This window comes from Cavia porcellus, unplaced genomic scaffold, assembly GCF_034190915.1.
Source record: "Cavia porcellus strain 051 isolate PalLab524CR breed Dunkin Hartley unplaced genomic scaffold, mCavPor4.1 scaffold_14, whole genome shotgun sequence".
NCBI lineage: Eukaryota > Metazoa > Chordata > Mammalia > Rodentia > Caviidae > Cavia > Cavia porcellus.
This window is the reverse complement of record NW_026947497.1, coordinates 21,049,945-21,075,700: the sequence shown is the minus strand read 5'-3', so window position 1 is coordinate 21,075,700 and position 25,756 is coordinate 21,049,945. Positions and strand designations below refer to the sequence as shown.

The window sequence follows — 25,756 nt, the reverse complement described above, 5'->3', positions numbered from 1 at the left end:
GTGTGTGTGTGTGTGTGTGTGTGTATGCTATTTTTTAGAGGGTTTTTTTTTTATTTGGTTGATTGGTTCAGGGGTTTTTTTGGTTTGTTTGTTTGTTTCTCTTCCTTTCTTTCCTCCTTTTTTTCACCAGTTTACTGGGTCTTGGGAATTTCCCTTTGTCTTTCTTTCTTGTTTTTCTCATTACTCATTTTTTATCTCTTCTTTTTAATTTGTGTCTTTTTTTTTTACTCTCTAACTTCTTTCTCCTTTTTATATTTAGCTTATATTTTTCATCAGTTTTTTCCTCTTATCTTTAGCTAATGCTACAAATATCCTTCTATTCTCCAATATTCTTTGATCCATTTTCTTCTTCTTCTCTTCTTTGAACCTTAAATTCAGAATTTAAGGTTCTGAACTTTCCTCTTGTATTCCCCTGTTCCCCAAGCCTGTATCTTTAATGGTAGAATCACAGTTTGTTAATCTTTTGATAGTTGATTGTAAAATTACTGTCAAAATCTTTTCTACCATTAGTGAAGATATAGTCGTTGCATTTAGTACATATCAGTTGTATGTCAGTACCCGGGTTGTCTTAATATTTACACCACCTTTGTGAGCTTCTTCTCTAAGCTTAAGGGTGGTAGTTACTGGTTCTTATGGTATATTAAATATTCTGTTTGTCTTGAACAATAATGCTGTAGCAGATTCTGATAATATTAACAGGATCACATAATTGTCACTATTTCTCTGTAAACTAACACTCTTGATTAACTTTGCGATACTAGAGAACATTCCCAGAGAACTTGGTTGTTGGGTTAACTACATGGCATTCTCCCTCCCAAATTAACCAACGTGGTCAGATTTTGGAGCTAAGGCAAAGGACATCCACCTAACCACACCAAAAACACATCACTGAAAAGCAACTAAAGAGATCTCTGTACTAGCAACAAATTCTTTAGAATATCCACAAACCTCAGCACAAAACCAACAATAGAGATATGAGAAGAAAAGGCAATAAAATGCCTCCCCAAACCCTAGCTCTCCTGAAGTTAAGCTGGGCACTGAGAGTCAGCACAGCATAGACAAACATCTGAGATACTCAAAAGGCTAACAAAGAAGGTTTAAAAATAGATCAAAGAGGTACTCAGTGAGATCAGAGCAATTGTAACTAAATAGATAACGGAAGTAATAACCAAAGAAATTTGGTAGCTTCCAGAAGACACTAGTAAAAAGCTAGATGGGCTAAACAAAATGACAAAATGTAAATGACCAGTTTACCAAAGAATTAATTTCCATGAAAAAGTTCCAACTAAAAATATAGATTAAAAATCATATTGAAAGTATAAGCATCAGCTTCTGGTAAAGACGGCTGATAGATAAGAGCAGAATACAGAAGCTCCCTGAGACAGACAACTCAGAGGCCAAAATAACACGATGTGGGGAGTCCAGGACAGAAGGAGATGGATCCTCTCAAACCAGGAAGAAGCTAAAGCAAGAAGAACTAGTCAAACATGTGGTCCTGGGGCTACTACTGAGGCAGCTAAGATTATGTGCTCTCATGCGCCACTTCGACTCACTGAAACCATAGTCACACTGAAGTGCAGTTGCACTGAAGTCAGAGGTCCAGTGGAGACCAGAACTGGCAAAGGACCTGCACTGACCTGTGGTGGGTGCCAGGAATAAAACCCTTCCACAGGAAAGGGGCACCAACAGGATGACATTTTGGAATCAGGCAAGAATGGCAAGAACAAGGAACAGCAGTGACTTCAGTCAATTGTTCCCTTCTCAGACGAGATTGGGGGATATGCCTGGCCTGGATCACGCCCCTGACTGAGACCCAATAGGTTGTCCCAAGCCATTTCTGTACACTGGGCACACACTAACACAGTGAAGGCCTCAGCAGGTTGACTGACCTGGAGGGGAGGAACCAGCATATGCTGCCCTGGTTTGCATCTAGCAAGCATTACCTAGCCAGCATGCTTCAGAAGAGCCATAACTAACCAGGAAAGGGACTATACTTCCTCTATACATCTGTATGGAAGAAACCAAAAATGTAAGAGGAAGCAACAAGAAAAAGTCCCATGCTCCCTGTATGGATCAGAGAATTGTCACATGAAGTCATAGATTTCTTCCAGTTTCTCAAATTAGGGGTTCATCTTGCTATGGCCTGAGGACTCCAGTCGATTTGCAGCTGTGGGATCCTACCAGGAAACTAAGGATAGGTTATCCAAACTGGAGGACAGGTTTGCAATGTGGGATCATGAAAGGAAAAATTTCTTAAAAATAATGAGGAAACAATAGAAAGACAGTAACAATACAAAGGCTAGAAGATGACAAGAGGATCTATAACTTAAGAATAAAGACTGTGAATGAAGAAGCAGGGGTACAAACAAAGGAACTACAAAGGCTACTCTCAGAAATAATTAAGGAAAAAATGATATTCAGATGTGTGAGGCATACAGAACTCCAGCCACCTACAACCAAAACAGAGCTACACCTAGGCATATAGTAATCAAGATCCCAGAAATTCAATATAAGAACAGAATATTAAAAGCTGTCAGAGGAAAAGAAACAGATTACCTATCAAGGAAAACCCATCAAAATCACAGCAGACTTCTTGACACAGACGATAAAATCAAGAAGAACTTGGAGCAAAATATTCTAAGCCCTGAGAAAATAACCTCCAGCCCAGATTGATGTACTCTGAAAAACTGTCTCTAGAAATTAATGAAGAAACAAGATGCTTCCAGGACAAAGAGGAACTGGGGGAATTCGTGGCCACAAATCCAATTCTACAGAGAATACTGAAGGATATTCTAGAGAGAGAGAAAAGTACCAGGATTCCAGGAACAGTGGAAGAGAGGCCTCAATGAATGGAGCAGAAAGTGGAATGAAGGAGAAAAGCAGACAACTAATGAGAGAAAAAGAGCACAACAGAAATGAGGCAGAGAAGGTAGGCTATAATCTTTAATATAGATGGCCTTGATACACGAGAGAGAGAGAGAGAGAGACAGGCAGAGTAGATCAGGACGTAGAGTCCACTGAGATGCTCTTTACAGGAAATATATTTAACCTGAAGAAGAGTTTATGGACTGAAAATCAAATATGAGAAAACAATGCTCTATGTGACAGGGAACCAGAGAGTAATAGGGGCAACTTGACCAGTATTTGTGGATAGGTTGGAAAGACAGGCTTTAATAAGTAAAGTAATACAACTAGAGATCAAGTCCAGAAGGGAGAAGGTTCAGAACCACTAAGGTAAATAGCAGATTGCCCCCCAAGTCTAAAAACTGAGGGTGTTGGTGAGACCCAAAAATGCATAGTGCACCCTGGGAGAGTGAAAGGGAGGAATAGTCTTTTAAAAGATGACAGAGGATAGTGTTAATAGTGTGTCAGGATTTGAAACCCACATTACTCACTGATCTGTTTAGATAGATTTTATTCTGTCCCAGTTTGTCTACTTGCACTAGATCTGAGGGCACAAACAGCTATCCCAAAAACAACAGAATATAGTAATCACCTTTACTTTCCTATTAACTTAATCTGGAGCCCTGTATAACTTATACTGTTTTATCATGACTGATCTTAGTTAAATCTGGTTTGTTCGATTGCTGTTTGGTATCAATAGATTTTATTCAAAACTGTTATGATTGATAGTATCAAGTCTGAAAGTATAGGCAACTATACTGAAGATGACAAGATTGACTACGAAACCCATTCTGGTTTGGAATGTTTTTGAAGTTTTACACTATCTACAAAGTTTTGTTTTTATTAATATTGTTATGTACTGCTATATTAAATTATACTATGTCTGATGATATAGGTAATTCTATTGAAGATAACAAGAGACAACACAGTAACCATTGTAGAACTTCTTGTACAGTGGTTTTATATGTCTTTTTCATTTCATGTGTTTATAGGAATATGTATTGTTTTGTCTTGCTTTGTTTTGTTTCTCCCTCTAATATAGAAAGGATAGAAATACATGTTGGGACTCATGCATGTGTTAGACCTATAAACAGTTTACAAGAACTGACCTTATAACGCATGATGAAATGAACAAATACTTTGAAGAAACACTACAGTACCCAGTGCTAATCCCATAGTGTCATGATGTGAAATCCAGCAATACTATTATTCTTTGTTCAGAGTGATTTTTAGCCTGCTGTGGTTTGTTTAATCTCAACATAAATTAAGATATGGATAACTTCATGTATGTTTAAGTGTATAGGATTGATAACTATATTACTAAGTTTTTTTTTTTGATAGTTGAACAGAACCATTTGCAGTCTTGCTATTTGAATCCCCACTTTGTATGTTTCACTTTTGCATCTTGAACATATTTGTATGAGGACAATATGTAATCATCAACTAGTGATTTCTTACTGTTTATTTTTTTTGAAAGTATATATTATTTCTACTCATTTTCTGTTTCGTCTTTCTTTAAATAATTTTTTTTTAAAAAAAAAAGGAAGTATAAGCATCAGAACTAGTCAATGTTAGGACAGAATTTCAGACCTAAAGGACAATGATGCCTTTATTGACCAAGTATTCAAAGGCATCTTAAAAACAAGAAGAAAGCATGAAAAATGCGCCAACAGCTGCCAGATGATGTAATATTAAAGAGTAATGGAAATAAGTGAAAAAAAGCAGAAAACAGCACAAATGGTATTTTTTAAAAATCTGCTTACTGAAATGGCAGAAAACTTCCCAAATATAGGGAAAGAAAACATACAGACAAGTGATGCATATAGAACCCTGAATAACCACAACCAAAAGAGAATCTCTCTCTATCACATTGTGCCAAAAGTATGATAAATAACATGGACAAAATCTTCAAAGATGTTAGAGAAAGGTAAAAAATTACACATAAATATAAATTCATTAGAATTTACACACAAACATTAAAGGCTACACAACATTAAAGGCCAGGAGGGCTTTGAGTGAAATGTTTCAAACCCTAAAAGATAACAACTTCCAATCCTGACATGCATCCTGAAAAGCTTTCCTTTAAAATTGATGGAGAAATAAGGTATTTCTCTCACAAGGTACATCACAAGAAATTCATGACCAAACTAGCATTACAAAACATGCTCAAGGATATCCTAGTGAAGCCAATAATGCCAATAAATCAAAAATGAATATACTGGTGAGATGAGCAGCTAAACAAAGAGAAAAAAACAAGGAAATGAGAAACAAGAAAGCAATGCAATGACAGGAAGAAGTCAAAACTTCTCAGAAATTATTCTCAATGTGCGTGGCCTCAGTTTCCCCAATCAGAAGACAAAGATCGACAAAATGGATCAAGAAACAAAACCAAATGATAAGCAGTGTGAAGGAGCATATTTAGTTAAAAAAGAAACTCACACCTTAACACATTCACAGTGGAACCATGATTCGTGTGTCATTGCTGGTGGTACTTGTTTGAATTCAATCATCCCACTGGTTAGAACCTCTAGTGCTACATAGATGACTGTCTGAAAAAAAGGTGAGTGCTCCATTGGCTGCAAAAAAAAGCCAAACACACTACATGATGTTCTGCACATACTGCACAAATCAGCCACCTTTCTGTGTAAAATGTTTCAAAGAAATTCACAAATATAAGTAAATTTCTTTTAATAAATTTTTTGATTATTGTAATAGTTTTCCTAACTGTTTTGAATATATTAATATTTGAATATATTAATATTTGAATATTATATTAATATTTATATTGATGTAAATAATTAAAATGCAAGAAGGAAATAACTAGATTTGGTCTATAAATAGATATTTTATTAATTTTATTAGTGAAACAGAGAATAAAAGAGATTAGATCCATCTGTACCACCAAAAATATAAGCTGCTCAATTGGGCAGTCATATGTGTACCACCAATGGTTCCAGACAGCAGAAATGTATTAAAACTCAAAGAATGAAAAACAATATTACATGCAATGGGAACCCAGAAAAAAAAGCAGAAATAGCTATCCTAATTTTAGATAAAGTAGATTTCAAGCCAAGACTGATCAAAAGAGATAAAAGAAGGTAACTACAAGTTAGTTAAGGAAACAATTCAACAGGAAGAGTTAATGATTATAAAGACATACACACCAAATACCAGCATACCCAACTTCATAAAACAGACATGAAACATTAGATAAACATCAATCCAATTATAATAGGGAATTTCAATACCCCCACTCTCACAAATAGGTCAACTAGACAAAAAAAAAAATCAACAAAGAAATATCAGAGTTGTACCAAACCTTAACAAATGGATTTAATAGATATCCACAGCGTGTTTTATCCAAAGACAATAGTATATACATTATTCCCAGCAGTACATGGGACTGTCTCCAAAATAGACCACATTCTAGGCCATAAAGCTTGCGTAAGTAAATGCAAAAGAATCTAAATTATCCCACGCACATTATCATACCATAGTACAATGAAAGAGAAGTAAATAGCCAAGAAACCACAGAAAATGTGCAAACACATGGAAATTATACAATACCCCCTTGAATAATCAATGGGTCAAAGATTAAATTAAGGAAGAAATTAGATAGTTCCTATAATCAAATGATAATACCAGTACAACATTCTGGAATCTATGGGGCACAGTAAATCCTAAAAGGAAAGTCTATAGCAGTGAATTCCCACCTCAGAAAAACAACAAATTCAAATAAATAACCTAATGGTGTGCCTTAAGGTCCTAGAAAAATAAGAACAATCCAAACTTAAAGCTACTACAAGGAAGAAAACTATAAAGATCAGAGCAGAATGAAATCGAGAGTAAAATAACAAAATACAAAGAACAAATAAATTGAAGAGTTGGTCCTTTGAAAGATTAAACAATAGCCCAGGCAGATAAAAGTTACAAATGATCCCAGGTACTTTTTAAGATTCTCATTAAATCAATATCACATTGTTCAACTCTTCCATACCCCATATGAAATAGTAGTTCGTTTTCCAAGACTCTGGATTTCTTCACTCAGCTCTCATCTTGTTTTTATCTATCTTACCCAACCAAAATAACCTCCACATTGAAAAAGTCACTTTCAACTAGACCCCAAATCTCATCAGAATCTCAATTTTGCTGTGCTTTTTCTGAAGCACTAGTGACACTGGCAAGATAGTCCTTTCCCTTACAAAAGTAGGAGTAAATCCAGCTTTATTACCAACAGGTTGTTTCAGTAATATTTTCAAGGAGCCAGAATTCAACAACCATTAGTATTCTACTACTGCGAATTTAGTAAATCTCAAAAAAAGAGTGGTTACTGAAGGCATAGCCTCCACGAAGTCTGGAGTCATCTGGTGGAACTTCTCTGTTATCACCTCCATTGACAGCTGTTTCTCCTACTTTTATTTCTGTCACTTTGTGCAAAACTGTTGACTTCATTCTCCCTGCTATCCAGGTGTTATAGTCGGGGTTTGCAAGGGAAACAGTTTAACACAGGACGTATAATTTATTGGATTGTTTTTTAATAGTCCCTCAAAGGGTCGATTCAAAAGAGTGCAAGAAATCTGTCCACACACTGAAGACCCAAAGAATCCAGCTGGGGGCCTGAATCCCATGGCAATGTCCTGCGTGAGTCCAGCTAAACATCTAGAGCTATGACAATGCCCCCATGAATCCAACTGGAGCCCGAGGGCATACAACATCTCATGAAAATCTGATTCGTGGATCTATGCTGCGAAGGCCCAAAGGTCAGTGGTGGAAACTAAAAAGTCTGTGCCAGCAGGCTGAGGAATCTGCACTGGAGCCAGGAAGTACCACATCCATCCTCAGTGACAATGGAGTCTCAAGCTACTCTAATGATGAGAACAGCTGAGTTCATATTAGGAAAGTCAGCATAACAAGATCCTCCCAGAGAATGAACAGCAACACTTCTTCCTCTCCAGTTCTCCTTTCTATGTTGTTGGCAACAATCCTCAGGTGGGCCCTCCACACCCAGCACCACGCTGATTCAGTTCAGCTGGGTGCTATAAGCTGCCCTCCAGTTGTCAATCCACCACACCAGTCCAGAAGGTTGTGATAGTCATTCGTTCCAGTCATTGCTGGGTCAAAACACCCAATAGTCACAGTTTAAAGGAGGAGAGCTTAATTTGGCTCATGGTGCCAGGGAATTCAGGCCATGGCAAGTTGGCCCAAGAAACAGCATGGTGAAGGCCATGGTGGAGAAAAGCTGTTCACTCCACGGCAACCAAGAAGCAGAGGAACAGAGAAAGGAGCCAGGAACTAGAATACAGCCTTCTGGATCACACCCCTAGTGACCCTCCTCTTCCAAGGAGGACCTAACTCCTAACGGCACATTTAATTATGAACTAATCAGGAGATGAGTGTACACCCTTGTGATCTAATCACCTTCCAAATGGTAGGACTTCTGAGACACATTTTAGATCTAAACCATAACAGTGATGCTGTTATTGTTTATATTCTTTGTTTTGGTTTTGTGGCACTGGGAATTGAACAAGAGGCCTTCGCACTAAGCTGTATTCCGGGTCCTTTGATTTATTTTTTATTTTGAGACAGGATTGTACTAAGTTGCCCATGCTTGGCTTCAACTTGTCATCCTGCATCAGCCTCCCAAAGTGCCACCATATCCAGCTTAATCAAGAGTTAAAATATTCTTTCACTCTGATTTTCCCCATAATTACATAACACATGCACAATTGCAAATAGATATGACACCACTTTGATTAGGTCCTAATGCATACCTAGTCTTACTTGTTTTTGAATAAAATTTCATTTAACATAGAATATTGAATCTAAAATCTGGAGTACAAAATCTAAAACCATATTTACTAGTAACACTGCTACCAAAGTGAATCAGTAGTACATAGTTACAGAGCATACAGGAGACAGAGACAGATGTAGACATTCTAGGCTTACAATTTTGAGGGTTGTTATAAAAGTTAGTACATTTCAAACCCTCTTCTTAGCTATCTATGCCATGGCTATAACTCGCTTAACTATAAGTTCAAGGTTATAGAGAATTTTTAATTAGTATTTATGAACTGCATCAACAGAATTAACCCATGATGGAATTATTTGCTCTTTAGTATTACAATTAAAGTGATAACAGCTTCTAATGAATAAATATGAACAGGTATGAGAACCTACTAAAACTGTCACCTTTAATAAAGTTGAAGGAAAAAATAAGGAAATCCGTGTTACAGTAGATCAGATTACAAGCTCAACCTTGTCCCTGCAAAAGACAAAAGAGGAGAATATCCTACAGAAAACAGAGTATCTCTTTACTTGATCATTTGTTGATGGTTATTCATAATCACTTGCTTTTTATCTTCTAAATATCTGAAACATAGCATATGACAAAAGAAGCAGAGTGAATAAAGCAGCTAGAGCATGTGTAACTAATACCCAAAGGTATCTTCAAAGCTCTAGTTTAAATGATGTCCTAGTTCTAAAACAATTACTGTCTACTATTTTATAATTGTTCTCTACTCACAAATTGCCTGGAAAATGTATAAACAAATAACAGGAGGTAAAACCAAATCCCAAAGTCATCTTTGGACAAAGCCACCACTCTACCTTCCAAAAGATAATTCTCCCACTTACAGCTTTCCTGTTCAAAATGCTTACTTTTCCTGCTTTCCCAAGCTCTGTCCATAAATGTAGAAGTAAAAATAGTCAACTGCTCATTAGTGAAATAACTACTGCAAATTATTTTGTTTGAGTTCTAGGATACCAAGGCCTATTATATATTTCAATAAATTTACCCTAATTTCTCACCACTTGATGTCATTAATGTAACTTGGTCTTGTTTTTAATGTTTTTCTAATATACACATGAACCTAGTAAATAATGCAAAATTATAGAGAAAAATAATACATGTGTTGATGCTGCTATAAGTACAACTTTTTGCAAAAAAATTTCTTATAGCCGATAGATAAATAGATAGATAGATAGATAGATAGATAGATAGATAGATAGATAGATGGATACTTAAGGAAAGGAAGAAATAGAGTTTAGGGGGAGAGAAAGAACCCAGAGACTTCCTGTTTTTGGTTTTATTTTTTCAAATTAGGGTTTTGCTGTTTCAGGCTGACCTCACACTCCCTATGTAGCCCACCCAAGCTGGCCTCAGCTCCTTAGTCCTCCTCCTGCGCCAGCCTCCCAACTGATGGGGCAGCCTAGCTAACATAATGAGACCCTATATTTAAAAAACTAATGTGCTTCACATATATTGGTGTGGTTGAGAAATGTATTTTCAATATAAAAAGGAAAAATTTTAAATCAAAAGCTCTGGTTTCCAATTGCATGTATTAGGATGAATGCATAATGTAGCTAATCTTTTTTAATCCATATTTTCCAGTTCAATTTTTAAAAAGCTATAAACAATGACCAAACCAAAAGAAATGATCACTCCATGTGCTTGGCTTTTATGTTCTTAAGACACTCTTAAACAAAGCCAAGATTTCTTGGAAAATGGCTAGTCCAGATATGAGGAAACAATATAAGACAGCCCTGAAACACCTTAGCCAAAATGTGGACACCATCAAAGACTTTTAGACTCATATCCTGGACTCAGGACCTATTAAATGGACTCTTTCTATCCAAGGATGGATCAATTTGAGTGCCAAAAAGAATAACTACAATGAAATCAATCATGACTTCATAACAACAACAAATCCTCAAGGATCACCTTTGGAGAATGCAACAGAACCAACTCATTATTATGACAACTAATAAATACAGAGAATTAATTAAACCACTTTCTACCATTTTCCCCTCTTTGGTACTGGAAACTGGGCTCAGGGAGAAATCACTCCAACCCTTTCTAAACTTCATTTTGAGACTAGATCTCACTAAATTGCCCAGGGTGGCTTAGAATTTTTGATCCTACTGCCTCAGCCTTCTGAGAAGCTGGGATTACAGGCAGGGATGCTGAACTCATTTCTGCCTTTCTTGTATGAAGTGAACTTCATGATAGTTGGTGAAAACAAGTTTCTCTTTAAAAAAAAAAAAAAAAAACATTTCAGGGCTGGGGATTTAGCTCAGTGGCATAACCACCTGCCTTGCAAGCAGGCAGTCGTGAGTTCGATCCCTGGTACCGATAAAAAGGAAAAAGGCAAAAAAAAAAAAAAAATTTCAACTACTATTTGTGAGCCTGAGACAGGAGGATTATAAGTTAGCCTGGCAAGTTGGTGGCATCCTGTTACAAACAGAAAAAATTAAAGGGCTGGGAATACAGCTCGTTGTAGAGTACCAGTTCATTCATTCCCCTAGTAACAGAAGGAAGGACAGAAGCAAGGAAGGAAAAAAGGAAGGCAGGAAGAAGATTCAGAGGAAAGGAGGGAAGAAAAAATACTCCAACTAGTAAATAATAGAATAATAGCATTGTTATTTTTCAACTTTTCATGAATTTTGAGTCTAAAGCTACAATCTCCAACATGATAGCCACTAGCCACACATGACTACTTAGGTATAAATATTGTTTTAAGAAGTCAGTTTCTTGTCACACTGGCCACATTTCAAATGCTTGGCAGCACCTGTAATGCTGGCTCCCAGAGTAGATCCAGAGATACAGAACATTTCCATCACCATGGAAATTCCTGTTAGCGCTGCTCTGAAGAGCCTGTTCTAGACAACAGACCTGACTCCTGCCAAATACTGAGTGGTGAAAGTGCACAACCGCTCCTTGCCAAAAGAGAAGAAAAAAAAAACTGAATAAAATTAAGCCTCTGGATCTAACTACCAATATACAGGAAATACAGGGGACAGAAGAATGTGTTTCACAACACCATGGGAATCCTGTGAGCAAATTCTAGATCATGGAGCACTGTACAAAACACTTTTCAGAATAGAAACATGCAATTTTGTCAACAAGAATATTGCAAGAAAAAATTGATAGACGAGGGAGCTTATGAATTCCATCAATTTAAGAAACAGTCAATTACGATCATAGTCATTGCTAAAAGCCTGTTTCAAACTGTAAAATAAACAATTACATATTTTAAAACAATCATGGAAAATCAAATACTGATTAGATAATTGCTGTTATTAAGAAAGCACTGCTACACTGGGTCAGGCATGATAATGCTATGAGGATATTTTAAATATTCTAACCTTTTAGGCACATACTGAAATACTTGCAGATGAAATGATACAATGCTTGGACTTTGCTTCGCAATGATCTGAATTTATTGCCCTGCAAAGTTAATAAATGAAACAAGATTTGCTGGCCATGACAAATTTATTGAAGTCAACTAATGGTCACATACAAGTCCATTATATTATTCTATTTGGATATGTTTGAAATTTTCTATAATAAGACTTTATAAAAACTTTTGTTGCATCAACCAGTTAGTACCTACTGCCATATAAGTCTCATTATGGCAGATAAACTAACAGTATTTAACCATTTCTCATCTGTGATGAAATAATTTATACCCAAAATCTTGATAAATTTTATTGCAATGCAAATATCCACCATAGATGCTTAACTTTATATAATTTTTTCCAAATAATTATTTAAAATCTTCGTCTTACTGAAAACATTCGTCATTAAAGCGGGAAAGAAAAAAGGTCAGCTATGACTCTTAATACGACACCAGTAGGGGGAGATAGATGCTGGATTTCCTCTCGGAAATTTTTTTCAGGAAGTAATCCCTGTTTTTATCTGACAGGCTGCCTGACTTTGAGGGAAGGGTAGCTGCCTGTCGCATTTTCTGGAAGAAATGTGTCTGCAGTCTCAGTTCTTCAGCCTTTTATTTCAAAAAAGGAATTCTTTGCTCAGAATTATTACAATCTACTTTCCGATCTAAATATATATTCACATTACAATAACACCATCCAAATTGCCCTTCTGTTGCTGACTTATCAAATTCTTTGTGTGTCTTTTCGAGACCATCTTGCTATGCAATTCAGGCTGGACTTGAGCTTACCTGGTAGTCCACGCTGGTCTTGAATTTGCAATGATCCTCCTGCCTCAGCCTCCCGAGAGATTACAGGCATGCACTACCACACCCAGTTATCAAAGTTTCTTAATGGACTCTCTAGAAATGATTCAAGTATTAAAAAAATAAGTAATCTTTGTTATTTCCCCATGTATTATGCTATTAAACATTTGAATTAACCTAATACTGTTCTAAATAATGCCACTCATGTATACAATTAACGTATGAATTGTAATATACCATATGGCAGGACACCACAGTCAGTGCTACAGTTATCATGAAGCATAAAAATTAGTTTATACTTCCAGGCACCTTACATAGCATAAAGTGATCAGGGATTTGATATCTGGTCATGGAGGAGTGCAGAGAAACTAACACATCTTGGAGAAAGACTTCCTAAGGGGAATATACATGTATAAATTTGTTTTGCTGCTCAACATAAATTTATTTTGTAAGTATTTCAACAGATGCATGTTGAACACTCTCCTGGTGCTTAAAATTGCCATAAACTCTTTCTCAGGAGGTATAATTTTTGACAGAATGTGTACACTAGTGATGAACAGCTCTAATTTTTTTCATTTTGTAAAGATAGTGTGCTCAATGCAAATTTCTCCTCCCATTGGAAAACTCCAATTATATCTAAATCTTCGGTGTGTTTTATAATAATTTTTAAGCATGTTGTTATAATCTCACATGAAACTGGATATATGATACTTATACCTACTCTTTCTTTAAATGCTTGCACAATTTCTTGTTCTCTTTAACTAATTTATTTATAATATCCTTGCTGTGAAGACCTGCACAGGAAAGACTTTCCTATCACTGTTCTCCCTTGTCCCTGTAATTAGTTCCATTCATACTGTCTACTCAGGTCAGGACGGGGGAATGTTCCCTTCGAGGACCTTCATCTCTTGAGTTATGTCTGCTCACTACTTTCCTGTCTTTGCAGGGATTACCCCCTTTTCTCCCCAACCCCAACCAAGACCCACAGACAGCCAGACATGTTCCTCACACTCTTATTTTGAAAAATTTTGAGCTACAGAATAGTCCCTGCTTGACAACCATGCTGGGTTTTCAACATGCTCCACAAGCTACTTTTGTTTTGTATTCCAAGAAAAGTCCTTTCTAGTCATGAACCTGGTCTCACCTCCCTCTTCCCTTGGTCTAGTTGCTGTTTCACTCTGAGACTACAGGGGAAGGGATTCGCACCCACATTCTCCCCAGTCTTCTACCTCACTTCAGGCCAAAAAGCATCTCCACATCTCACGACCACCTCAGCCCACAGTTCCCCGGGCTGTTCTTCCAATGAGTCCCTGAAATACACTTTTGGAATTAAGCCCTGTGTTCTGCTTTCCTGTCTTCAGATTCCCAGGCTCTCCTTCCTGTTTTCTATTTATATCCCACATGTACCCTTGAGGGGCCTTAGAACCCACTATGGATTGTCCCTTAAGCCCTTTCAAGCTTCCTCCTCTCAGACTTCCCCCTGGGCGGCCATCTTTTCAAGATCATATTCTCTAAACTCTTGCCTGACCTAGAGGTCACCATCTATGATGACCCATCCTCACACTTAGATTCCCAAATGCTGCTTCTCTTCCAGACAGTCCATCAGCCACCCAAGGACACAGTTTTTAAGGTGAAAGAGTTTTGCCTCCAAAAGACCATGCCCTTGACCTTTCCCTTTATGTTATTCTGGCATTGGTCAAACTCAGTGTGTCTGCCAGGATCCAGCATGCACGGTTCTTTCAAGTATACAACTATTTTTGTGACAAGAAAAAAGACTTTTAGGACACAAGCAGTGTCCAAATGCCATTATAAATATATAATTCCATGCTGCTTGGCTTCCAGAGAGTTAAATACTGTCTCTCTCAAAGCCTCTCTTGTCACACCATTTCTTGTCACAGGTAACTCTCCCAGCTCTGACCCTTGGGGGCACTGTCTTTGCTGGTTGTCTTCATCTTCTCCTCCGCTGCAGGCTGAATTTTTGCTCCTTGGCCTTAGGTCCCTGCCTCAGCTCAGTCATAATTACCCTGCACCATCCGTCCTCTGCAGGTTAGGAGCATCTCATACTGACGGGCTCATTCTTACTTCCTTCTGGCCTTCCGTGATCTTCTTCAAACACAGGTCTTTCTTTTAATGTCCCGTATATTTACTCTCCTTCAGTTCATTCTGCTCCCACATCACCATGCTGTATTTTCTCTGAAATCTTCAAGATGTTTGTAGTTCTGCTGCCAGCATCCCCTGTCTCTTGGATGAAAAGTCACCAGTATGAAATCAGAGACTAGGGGGCTGGGGATTTAGCTCAGCGGCATAAGTGCTTGCCTTGCATGACCTGTGGTCATTACCGGTAAACCACCCCCCCCCCCGCATCCAAAAAAAATAGCTAGCAAATTGGAGACTAAACTACAAAATAGAGATATTTTAACCAGTCTTCACTTGTAAATTCTGATCAGGAATCTGGCTGTACTAAATTTTTAACCTGGTACTTTACAAATTTCATTTCCATTGTATCACACCTCGTTCATGAATCTCAGGTTTTGGAGGAAAGTATATTAGGATATTTTTTTCTTCTTTTACCATCTCTTGGCTGTACTCATTTTTGTGATCTGAGTTCCTGCTTAGAATATGATGAATAATGTCTAGTCATTCTGAATAGATAATAGAAAGAATTGAAGCGAGTTACCTAAAAGGTCGAAATCAGCTAGTTAAACTCAGTTGGACATCAAAATCATCTGTAGGACATTTGTAGAAAAGAAAAAGTCCTGCCCTCTCTCTTCCCAGGCATTCTGATGCAGAAACCCTAGAGAAACTCCAGAACCTGACCCAAATAATTCACTCATTTTTTTGTTGTTGTTGTTATTGTTTCTGATTTTTGTATTTTGTTTGGCTTGTACTTTGCTGTGCCCGGGATCGAACCCAGGGCCTTGTGCATACTGGCAAATGTTCTATATCCCTAGTCCCTAATTAACTCCTGAGATAATGACATTCACAGCCATGGTGAAGAAAAAGAGCCCAGCACTTCGTCTCTGTACACCAATGAAAGTAGTAAGATCAGCCTCCTGTGACTTTGCTGTCTTCACGTTGCATCCCTTTATAAAACTGCTTCTGTATGCTTCTCCCACTCCTGCAGAGTCCTGGCCTAATGTTCAAAAGTAACAACAGGAGTAACTGTTTATTTTAAAATGGGAAAAGAACAAAAATGATAATACATAATTTCAAAACAACAAAATAGAAGATTAACAATGGTTAATATACTGCATATTGTTATCTTCAAAGTAGTTGCTCAGACTATAAGACACAGGCATGAAAAAAAATGATCAAACAATTAGATTGGATGTGTGGATATACAGCCCCATATTCTTCTCCAAAGAAAAAGAAAAGACTCTGTAACACTGATGTTTGCAGGTTGCTATTGCATGATAACTTGTCTCCAGGGAAGTGTGAGAATTTCCTCTCCACCCAGGATGGTCTTTTAACTTCCTCATCACCTACTAATATTTATAAGGTGGGACTATGGAAAGGTGGCTGGGGTAAAGGGAATCCAGAGGAGACACAAGCAAAGAGACTACCAAAGACCTGAAATGTTCACTCACTAGTTATTGAACAATCACTTCTTGGTCTGCTGAATATCTGACACTGTTAGTTACTGACATTTGCTACAATCAAATTTACCAGCCATTTACACCCTTGAGGTGCCCGAGTTAATGAAAGAAAAGGAGGATGGGGTTAGTTTTTCACATCTTTGTCGATCCCAATCTCTCACCCTATACTTTACCATTCCAATTTGTGTTCATTTCCTTTCTATTTTTCTTTAATATTGCATAGTAAGTAAGAACAACAAGGAGAATATAGTTCTTTGTGTGGTAAGAAATGGCATGTCAGAGTCAGGAGTTTAGCTCAGTGGCCCAAGTGTCTGCCTGGCAAGTGTGAGGTTGAGAGTTTGGAAAAAGGATGCTTCTGATATTTTTCAATTGTTCTTACTCCATCCTGGCTTGGCTGCTGGATTGCAGGAGGTCTCAGTGCTGACTATGTCTAAGTAGCTTAGTTTTTATACAAGATGTTCAAGGAACTCTCCACGCACTTGAGGACATATAGAGTAGAGAGACCTAGAGCTGAGAATGTGCCTCAATTCTAGTTTTATTGAACCATCTACGACCCCCAACAGAACCCACTGATACTTGAGATCCAATTTAATCCTCTGTAAAATGGCCATAAAGACCTACACAAAGAGCGCTGAGGCTTATAAATAATGTCCACTAAGTGCCTAGTACGCTTTCTATTTCATGGAAGATAACAATGTTGTTCAGAGTCATAACGTTTCTTAAATATCAGCAAGATTTTACCTCAGTCATACATGAACAGCATCATGAGTTTTAGAAATATGAGTCTGTGCCCAGGTGTGGTGGCAATCACCTACAATCTCAGCTACTCGGGAGGCTAAGGTGAGGCAAACGGGCGTCGAGTTTGAGGCCAATTTGACTAATTTAGCAAAAAGGGCTGGGGGCACAGCTCAGTAGTGAAGCATTGTTTAGGATGTACAAGGCTCTGGATTCAATCTCTAGGACTGTAAAATAAATGAACAAGGAAAAAGTTTTGTCAGCAAAAAAAAAAAAAAAAATCAGTGGCTTATAGTAGAACAATTCAAATGATCCATTACACAGCCACACCACTCAGTATCATACTGTCCGAGTTCCTGTCAAGCAAGAAGATCTGTCCTGGGAAAGAAACTAGATACACTGAACCTTATTGCATGATTACGCCGTTTCGTTTTTTACTATTGGGCTATTTGTTCGCCTGACTCTTTTTCTTTCCGTTATTACTTGCAGCTGTTCCAGGAAAAGGAAGGAAGGCTCTTCCTTTGAACACTAATGCTTAACTTGCAACAAATTTTGAACAGAAGTCAGGAAGGAAAAATTAGCAGAAAGCACCCTCTCCAACTCGGTTTGCTGAGCCCGGACTGGATGAGTGGTCTCTTGCCACAGCCATCCACAGATCATGGGTCCACACACAGTGGGGAAGACATTGTCTCTAATCACAGATCTGCCTGGGTGCAAACGAAGGAAATGTTCTGAATGCCATTTTTCCAGCCGCTTCCAAAATAAATATTCCCACAGAAATTGGTAGGAACAACGTTAGCCTACGTTCTCTCACTTCACAACATGGTTTCAGACATGCTCTCTGGTTTTATTTTCCTAACAAGTCATGTTCATAACATTTCATACTGCATTTTAATGAAAGCACTCATTTGTTATTGCTCCAACTTAAATTTCTGAGATAAAATGGATGTGTCTATAATTTCTAGATGACAGAGTTTCTGTTTCTTCGTGTTCTTTTTCAGTTCCAAAATTCTAAAAAAAAAATTTAAGGCCATAGGCATGGTTCCTCACAGAATTTCTTTGTATTGCATAGCATGTTAGACCTACAGAGAGACCCTTCTCCTTATTCTGAGACAAACTCATTCTGATAGATCTTGCGCCCTTAAAAATGGATTACTTTATAATAATGTTTAGGATGGTAACATGCATGCAAAGAGCACCTATGAACCAGGCTAAGCTTTTTACACATCAATTTTTTTGGCCCTTTTGAGATAGTTTTACTATGCAATTCATGGTTGGCTTTTAACTCACTTTGCAGTCCTTACTGGCCTCAAACTCTCACAGCGATCCTCTTGTCTCTGCCTCCTGAGCACTAGGATTACAGGCATGCACCACCACACCCAGCTACAGAATCTTATTTAATCCTCTTAACTGCTATGCAGAATATGTTCTCATTTCCACATGTTATAAGAGAGGCTTTAAGAGTTCATGCTGCTGCAAGGCATAATTTGTAAAATTTCAAACTAGTAAAATACACATTTTCCCCCAATGCTAATACTTACATTCTTTAGGCAGTACTACCCAGGAAAAAAAAAGAAATGGATGAAGTATGCATTAATCAGCCTTCCATCACTATAACAAATACCAGATATAATCAACTTATTAAGAGAAGAGTTTTACTTGGGCCCTTAATTTCAAACATTTCAGTCCATAACCAGTTGGCCCTGTGGTCTTGGGCCTGTGCTGAGGAAGCCCATCATGGCCAGACAGTAAGAGTGAGGAAAAGGTTGGGATCCCTTTCAGGTCTAGGCTCCACCCTTCAAAGGTTCCACCAGGAGAAACAAACATTCGATACATGGACCTTTGCAGACATTGAACCAAGTGGTAGCATGCCACCTGATCATTACAGATCTAAGTGGCTGAAAATGTAAAGCCTGCCATAATGAATTGGTAGCAAAACCTAGCCATTGAGGATGAGGAACCCTCCTATGTAAGTCATGTTTTGATTTGAATTCAGATTGTCACCATTTAAAACTATGTAGAGTTGACATAAAAAAGCAGGATTGGGAACTTCTATTAACAAATCTAAATACCTGGCGGTATTGGGCTCCTCAGCTCCCTTCTGGTAATAATAAGTGGAGCAGAGTAGCAGAAGCCCCTTGGATTGGGCACTGCCCCCCACCCGGCCTGCTCCTTGCTGACTTAGCTTGTGTGCCTCACCCGCATGCTCTGCTCTGTTTGTGGCCCTCCTGCTTTTCATGGCATCCAGACGAGAGAAATTAGAAGAGTAAAATATTCTAAGGTTCATAAATACACAGTGTGTCAAAAACCATCAGAAACCATGTAAGTTGTACCTTTTCTTCAATGGTTTCTTCTTGGGGATGACCCAGAGATTGTGAGGGTTTGGAGAACAGCCTAGGGCCTTCATTAAAATAGTTTTGTCTTTGGTTACTACCGGAATAAACCTGTAAGCAGACAGCTGTTTCATGCCAGCTGAAATTCTAGTCTTGGGTGGGATGGCAGAAGTTTATGGCTTCAGATGAAAAACAGGCAGGAACAGATTATATTCCTATGCCAAGTTTCTTTCTTTATTGCCATGGAAGCCAGAGGAGAAATGCAGGGGGGAAGCTTTGCTAGACCAATGTTTTAGTCAGACTTTTTGCAAGGCATCAGGAGCTGCTCAAGATTTTGCAAACACATTTACAGGAAAATAATGGCTATAGAAAAACCCTAAAATTAAAACAGAGCTGGAAAAGAATAAAAACCATGCATTTGTCTTTAAACTTAGCAGTGGAACCCCTGGGATTTAGTATTCTATAACAACACTGGAAACATTATTAACATTAATAAATAAACATCTGGATTGACTTGCAGTCTAAATTTAAGTGCCCTAAATATTTTGGCTCAATTATAACTATACTGCATTTCGCTAAATTCTCAAGTGTTTCTTCTGTCCTTAGCTTACATTCATTTTCTTCTGTCTTTTTTTAACTTGTCTTATTTTCCATTAAAATAGACCCTGTTATATAAATATTTAATAACCAAATGTCCACCCAAAAAATAAGGAATTGGTCTTGATTTCATCTTTCATATTTGTACAGTGTGAGTCCTTTATATACTCAGGTCCTTTCAATTAGGATCGTGTGATCACTCCATTCCCTTCTCTTTCTTTCATCTAAAGCTTTGTGCTTATAATTTCAAGACTGCTAAAACAGAATTTTAGGTGAGCTAAGATTAAAACCCTAAACCCCTATGAAACTACCTGTTAATTCTACTTTTTCATATAGAATTAGACAGAGTTAGCCCAGCTCTGGATCATATTGGGGGGGGGACATAAAATACGGTAGCATAAATCAGATTACTCCATCTTCATGGCCAAGGTGAACTTGGGCTCTCAAGTATACTCAAAAGTGAGAACAAATGCTAAAGCAAAGGTCAGGAAAACACATATCCATCAAGAAAAGTGCAGTAAAACCAATGCAAAATGAACTAAGCCAGCTACAGAGAAATTACCCATAAGCAGAATGCTTATACTCAATCTCTTTCCCACCACCTCCATTGGAGAATGTTGGTCTCAGGTCCCTGTGCTGGTGCTGCTGTGCCTGCTCCCACTGCTGCTGCCGCCGCGGCCCAGAGTCCTTTTCTAGCTGTGAGCCAAGGGGTTGCTATGCAAAGTCCCAACGCAAGGAACCAGAGTTAATCATTCACAGGCCCTTTTGCCTGAAATAAGATGCTTTTCATTTCCCCTGGCTTATGTGAGTAATGAAAAAAGAAAACAAACAAAAGAGATAACTGCACTATGTTAAAAGATAATCCCTTAGCATAACTATTGTCTAGAAGGCTGAACACCATAGTCAGGCAAAAATCCAGTCTGTATTCAGTGACTACGTTAACATTTATTTATAAGAGATTATGCCATGACAGAGACTCAAGCCATTTAGAAATGCTCCCATTCCCCAAGGCCTCCGCTATATTTATATGCAAGATCCCATATTATTTTTCTTGGTGTTATGGCAACAGGATTTCAGTGTTTACAGAGCTATCAAGTTCTGACAGGCCAAGCTGGGGACTTTGCATCACTGGCTTGCATTAAAATGAAGCAAGGGACCTCGGGAGCTGAGCACTAGCTCAGCAATCTGAGCAACTAATACCTGAGCAGAGGAGAGGCAGGAAGCGGGCAAATGGTGCTAATCAACCCTCAGAGCCCCTTTCCCCCCAGAGAGTCTGCCCTCAGGATCCTGCGGTTTAAGGAACACATGACTAAGTGTGCTGAACTGAGTAGTCACAGTAAACCCAGAAGAAAAATAAAACCCAAATTCTTCCTACAATTTTGTATTCCATATGGGTTTTAAAGCTGTGCTGAACGTGGTAGAGTCCATGATAAAGCCGCTGGGGATTGGAAGGAAAGAAAAATGAGCCCAGAAGAAAGCCTAGCAGGACCTTGTCTCCACCCACTTGTCATCTGAGCCACGCAGCGGAGTTTACCTATCAGCCATTGCACCACAGCCCAGGGTCCCTGGGGTCTAGTGTGTTCCAGCTCAGAGCCATTTACTGTGCAGCCAGTTATACCAAAAGTTCTCGGAACTATTGGTGTCTCACAGACAAGATTCCTTTGAGAACTTGCCACCTACTCTGCAAAAATAATTACGTGGAAGCTGGACACTATGGTCCCCAGTTCTCTACATGGAAGAAGTTGCTTCCTGGAATCTGCCCAAATCCCTCCATACTCCCTGACTGGGCCACAGAGCTAGAAATCATTTTAAAAAGCAAGGACCCCCAACATACTCTTTGGACATCTTGGTTCTAGTTGGAGCAGAAAACAAATGCTACATGTTGAGCGTCTGATACAAAAAGCCCCACTCCTCCCCTCCCTTCCCTCCTTCCATCTTCTCTCCCTCCCTTCCTCTCTCTCTTTTTCCCTTGCTCCTTCCTTTGTTCTTTTCTTCCCTCCAATCTTCTTTCTTTCTTCCATCCTTGTTTTGTTTGTATATGTGTGCGCTGAACTGTAGTAATTAGTATTTAGTTAGAAAACTGTGACGTTGAATTCTAAAGGACTTTCAAAGATGTCTAATTACTTTTTAATTTGAGCTTTTTGTCCTGATTATATGCAAATAACAAGAAACATGCATATTTTCTAATATTTAGAATCAAGATTTGATAAACAATAGAGATTTCCTATATATCGTGGAATATGTGCGTGAGGTGCTTACATAGTATCTACTTTCAATTTTAAAATAAATTTTCAAATGTAGGGTAGAGGGAGAAAAAGCAAGAACGATTATAGTAAATGCTCCCGTAGGTCTGTATAACTTTGTAGATAAACTACAGTGGTTCAAAGAAAATAGCTAGAGCCAGGTGCAGTGGCCACAGCCCCAACCCCAACTACGGGGAAGGCTGAGGCAAGAGGGTCGCAACTTGGAGGCCAGCCTAGGCAACCTAGAAAGACCCAGTCTCCAAATAAAGACAAATCTTAAAAGACTGATATTGAGGATGTACCTTAGTGATAGAATATTTGCCTTCCATTAGTGCAATTGCAGCACAGCCAGAAGAAAAGAAAGAAGAATGAAAAGAAAGGAAGGAAGGAAGGAAGGAAGGAAGGAACAAAAGAACTAGTAAACGGTGAGTAAGACTTCAGGTCCCCCCCCCCGGGAAGTGAGTAGCTGGCAGTCTGACCTGCTCCCCTGACCAAGCCCTGGGCATCAGGCCCATTCTCTCATAAGCAACCATGAACAGTCTGCAGTACCTGTTGCTTTGTCTTTCTCTTCCAAAAGCTGACTTTACCCCCAGCTTGCCAACTCCTTTGGTATCTGGCATCCACAGCAGATTATCTGTGGCTGGTCTTCCCAGCAGCCCGAGATTTAAAGGCTATTGCTTAGAACTGTGCTTTGGCATGACTTTTTAAAATTTCTTTTAGGATCCATATTTCAATTTACCACATGCCAGTTACAAAGAAAGTTGGCTAATGTTCAGTATCACCATCAGTAAAAGAATTCATTACAAACACAATTAATTGGCCAGATATCTTTCCTAAGTACCTTGGGGAAAATTCATACACCTGGGTTTTACTATGAACTCTGAAAATCCATTATTCACCAAGTCAACAAGTATCTCTTAGCCCTTAAGTGGTATATGGCACTGTGCCTGCTAAGAATACAATGATATGGAAGGTAACAAGATTTTTGCTTGAATTCTATGAGTCAATAAATACAAATAAACCAATGAAGAATACAAATGCAAGTATCAAGTATCCTAAAATGGAAATTAAAACAACCTGTTATGAGAGGGATATGAAATATCTTCATCTTTGGTGTTTTAGGACTTCTTCCCTGAGTGACATTTAAGAAAGGACCCCTTGGTAAGAAAATAGTACCGAACCAATAAACCAGAAGCCTTCCCTTGGTGGTAAAACTAATGCTATTTTGCACTCTTGGTAGCTACTTAAGGAATCAGATAAAACATGTATGGAATATTTTACTCTTCTCAGTTTTCCAGAAGATTGAATAGGATAATTTAGAGAGCAGGGAGAATTTTGTCTTTGTCCATAAATTGATATATTTATTGACTATTTCCAACTATTGACCTGTTGTTATGGTTTATATCTAGATGTCCTCCAAGAGCCCTATGTGCTTGTAAGTGGGACACTGGCGAGGTGATTGGATCATAGGGGTGGGTTACTCATCAGTGGAGTAGAGCTCATAGCTAAATGTGGTGTTGGGAGGTGAAGCCCACTCAGAGGAGTTCCTGGGGGCATGGGCAGAGGTCTACCTCTTGCCCTCCTCCCTAGATCAATCTCTCTCTCTCTCTCTCTCTCTCTCTCTCTCTCTCTCTCTCTCTCTTTCTCTCTCTCTCTCCCCTTCCTGTTTGCTATGCCATGCCCTCTTCTTCTCCCCTTCCCTGCTGCCAGGCCACCCCTTCCTCTGAGCCAGCTAATTACAGATGAAAACTTCTACAAACAGTTGATAAATACAAATAAAACAATAAAGAATTCAAACGCTAGTGTCAAGTATGCTTAAATGAAATTTAAAACAACTTGTTAGGAGAACACAGGGAATACTTTCATATCTGAGTGTTTTAAAACATCTTCCCTGAGTGAATTTCCTCCTTAAAGTTGTGCATACTATCCCAAGGCTAAAAAGTAACTAAAATACCACTTATGGATATTTTAGCTTTCACAACAAAATCAGGACCTTCTTTTACAATACAAAAAAGAGTTTTTAACTTGGCAGATTCTTAGAGGATTACCCTGAATTTGCATGTCAAATAAACTATATTTGGCTCATATATACAATCACTAGACAGAACATCTAGCAATTTCATCAAATTCCTAAAGGGTTTTGTGACCCCCTCAAACCCCTACATATACCAAAAAAAGATACAATCACTTAGATGAGTTTAAAGTGGTCCACTGCTCTGGAATTTTTAAACGTATTGATGAGCTTTTTTTTTTTTTTTTTTTGCACTCTGGTGGCTACTTAAGAAGCTTAGACTGAGCTTCCATTTCATTGTTCTACATACACTTAAGAATTGATTTATAACCCAACATTTGTGTTCAATTACCTATAACAAGATACTAACAACACACACTCTTGAAATATCAACAAAGTAAATCAAGGGCAATGCTTCTTATGCCACTCTCAGCTATAGCTCAACAATCTCTCCATGGCTCTTCCAGAGATACACAGAACAGGTTAAAGGAAGTCCCAGTGGGGTGCTGTCTGCTGGCTGAAACGAAACGACAGCTCCAAGCAGCACTAATGGCCTCCAATGTGTGCTACGGTTTAGATAAAAAATGACCCCTAGAACTCTCATCACTCAGAGGTGGGGCATCGGAAGGTGACTGGGTCACAGAGCACTCTGCTCCAGAGAGGATCCCATCATGGGGAGCTCTGCAGCTGAGGGTGTGGTTGGGAAGTGGGCCTGGTCTGAAGAGATGAGTCTCTGGGTGCATCTCTCTCCGTTCTGCTTCCCAGCTGCTGGGAGCTAACAGGTTGTCTTCCACCATGCCCCTGCGGCACCCTGCAGCCAGCGTCCAGGGGCTGAACCAAACAAAGTGTTCCTCCTTTAAATTTTAGGTGCTAGGTCCTTTATCCCAGAGGAGAAAGTGACTAAGAAAGCAAGACTGATCCCCACTCTGATTCAGCCCCCGACAAGGTTGCCAGGACATAAATTGCCAGATCCAAAGAACTGACCATCTTCAGAACTGCCTGAGAGATTTTAAATATAAATTGTATAGATTTTGTGTCAAAGGTTAAGTATATGAGTTGCAATCTCTTATCTATTTTATGGGTTTGAATTTCTTGCACTAAAAAGTGAGGGAAAAATAACTTGCAGCATGAGGTAATGTTGCACCCGTACCCTACACTGACCCACTGATTATGATCCAATAGATTTGGAAGCACGCTAGTATGTATATTTTGAAAATTAAAAGAAAAATATCCTCTTAGGATTTTTTTAAAAAGACAGAGTCCCATTGTGTAGTTCAGGATGGCTTTGAACTCTCTTCTGTAGCCCAGGTGGCCTCAGACTCACAGTGATCCTCTTGCCTCAGCCTCCCTAATGCTGGGA

General features: G+C 38.6%; 1 long non-coding RNA gene across 2 annotated transcripts in view; it reads right to left on the bottom strand.

Moving 5' to 3' along the window:
- The window catches only part of LOC106029145 (uncharacterized), a 95,507-nt gene extending 74,688 nt beyond the window's left edge, over nt 1-20,819 (bottom strand). For both annotated transcript variants that reach the window (XR_010051450.1, XR_002788353.2), the window contains exon 1: nt 20,705-20,819. This is a non-coding gene — a long non-coding RNA (uncharacterized LOC106029145). The remainder of the gene's footprint in view (nt 1-20,704) is intronic.
- Between the last annotated feature and the right edge of the window lie 4,937 nt (nt 20,820-25,756).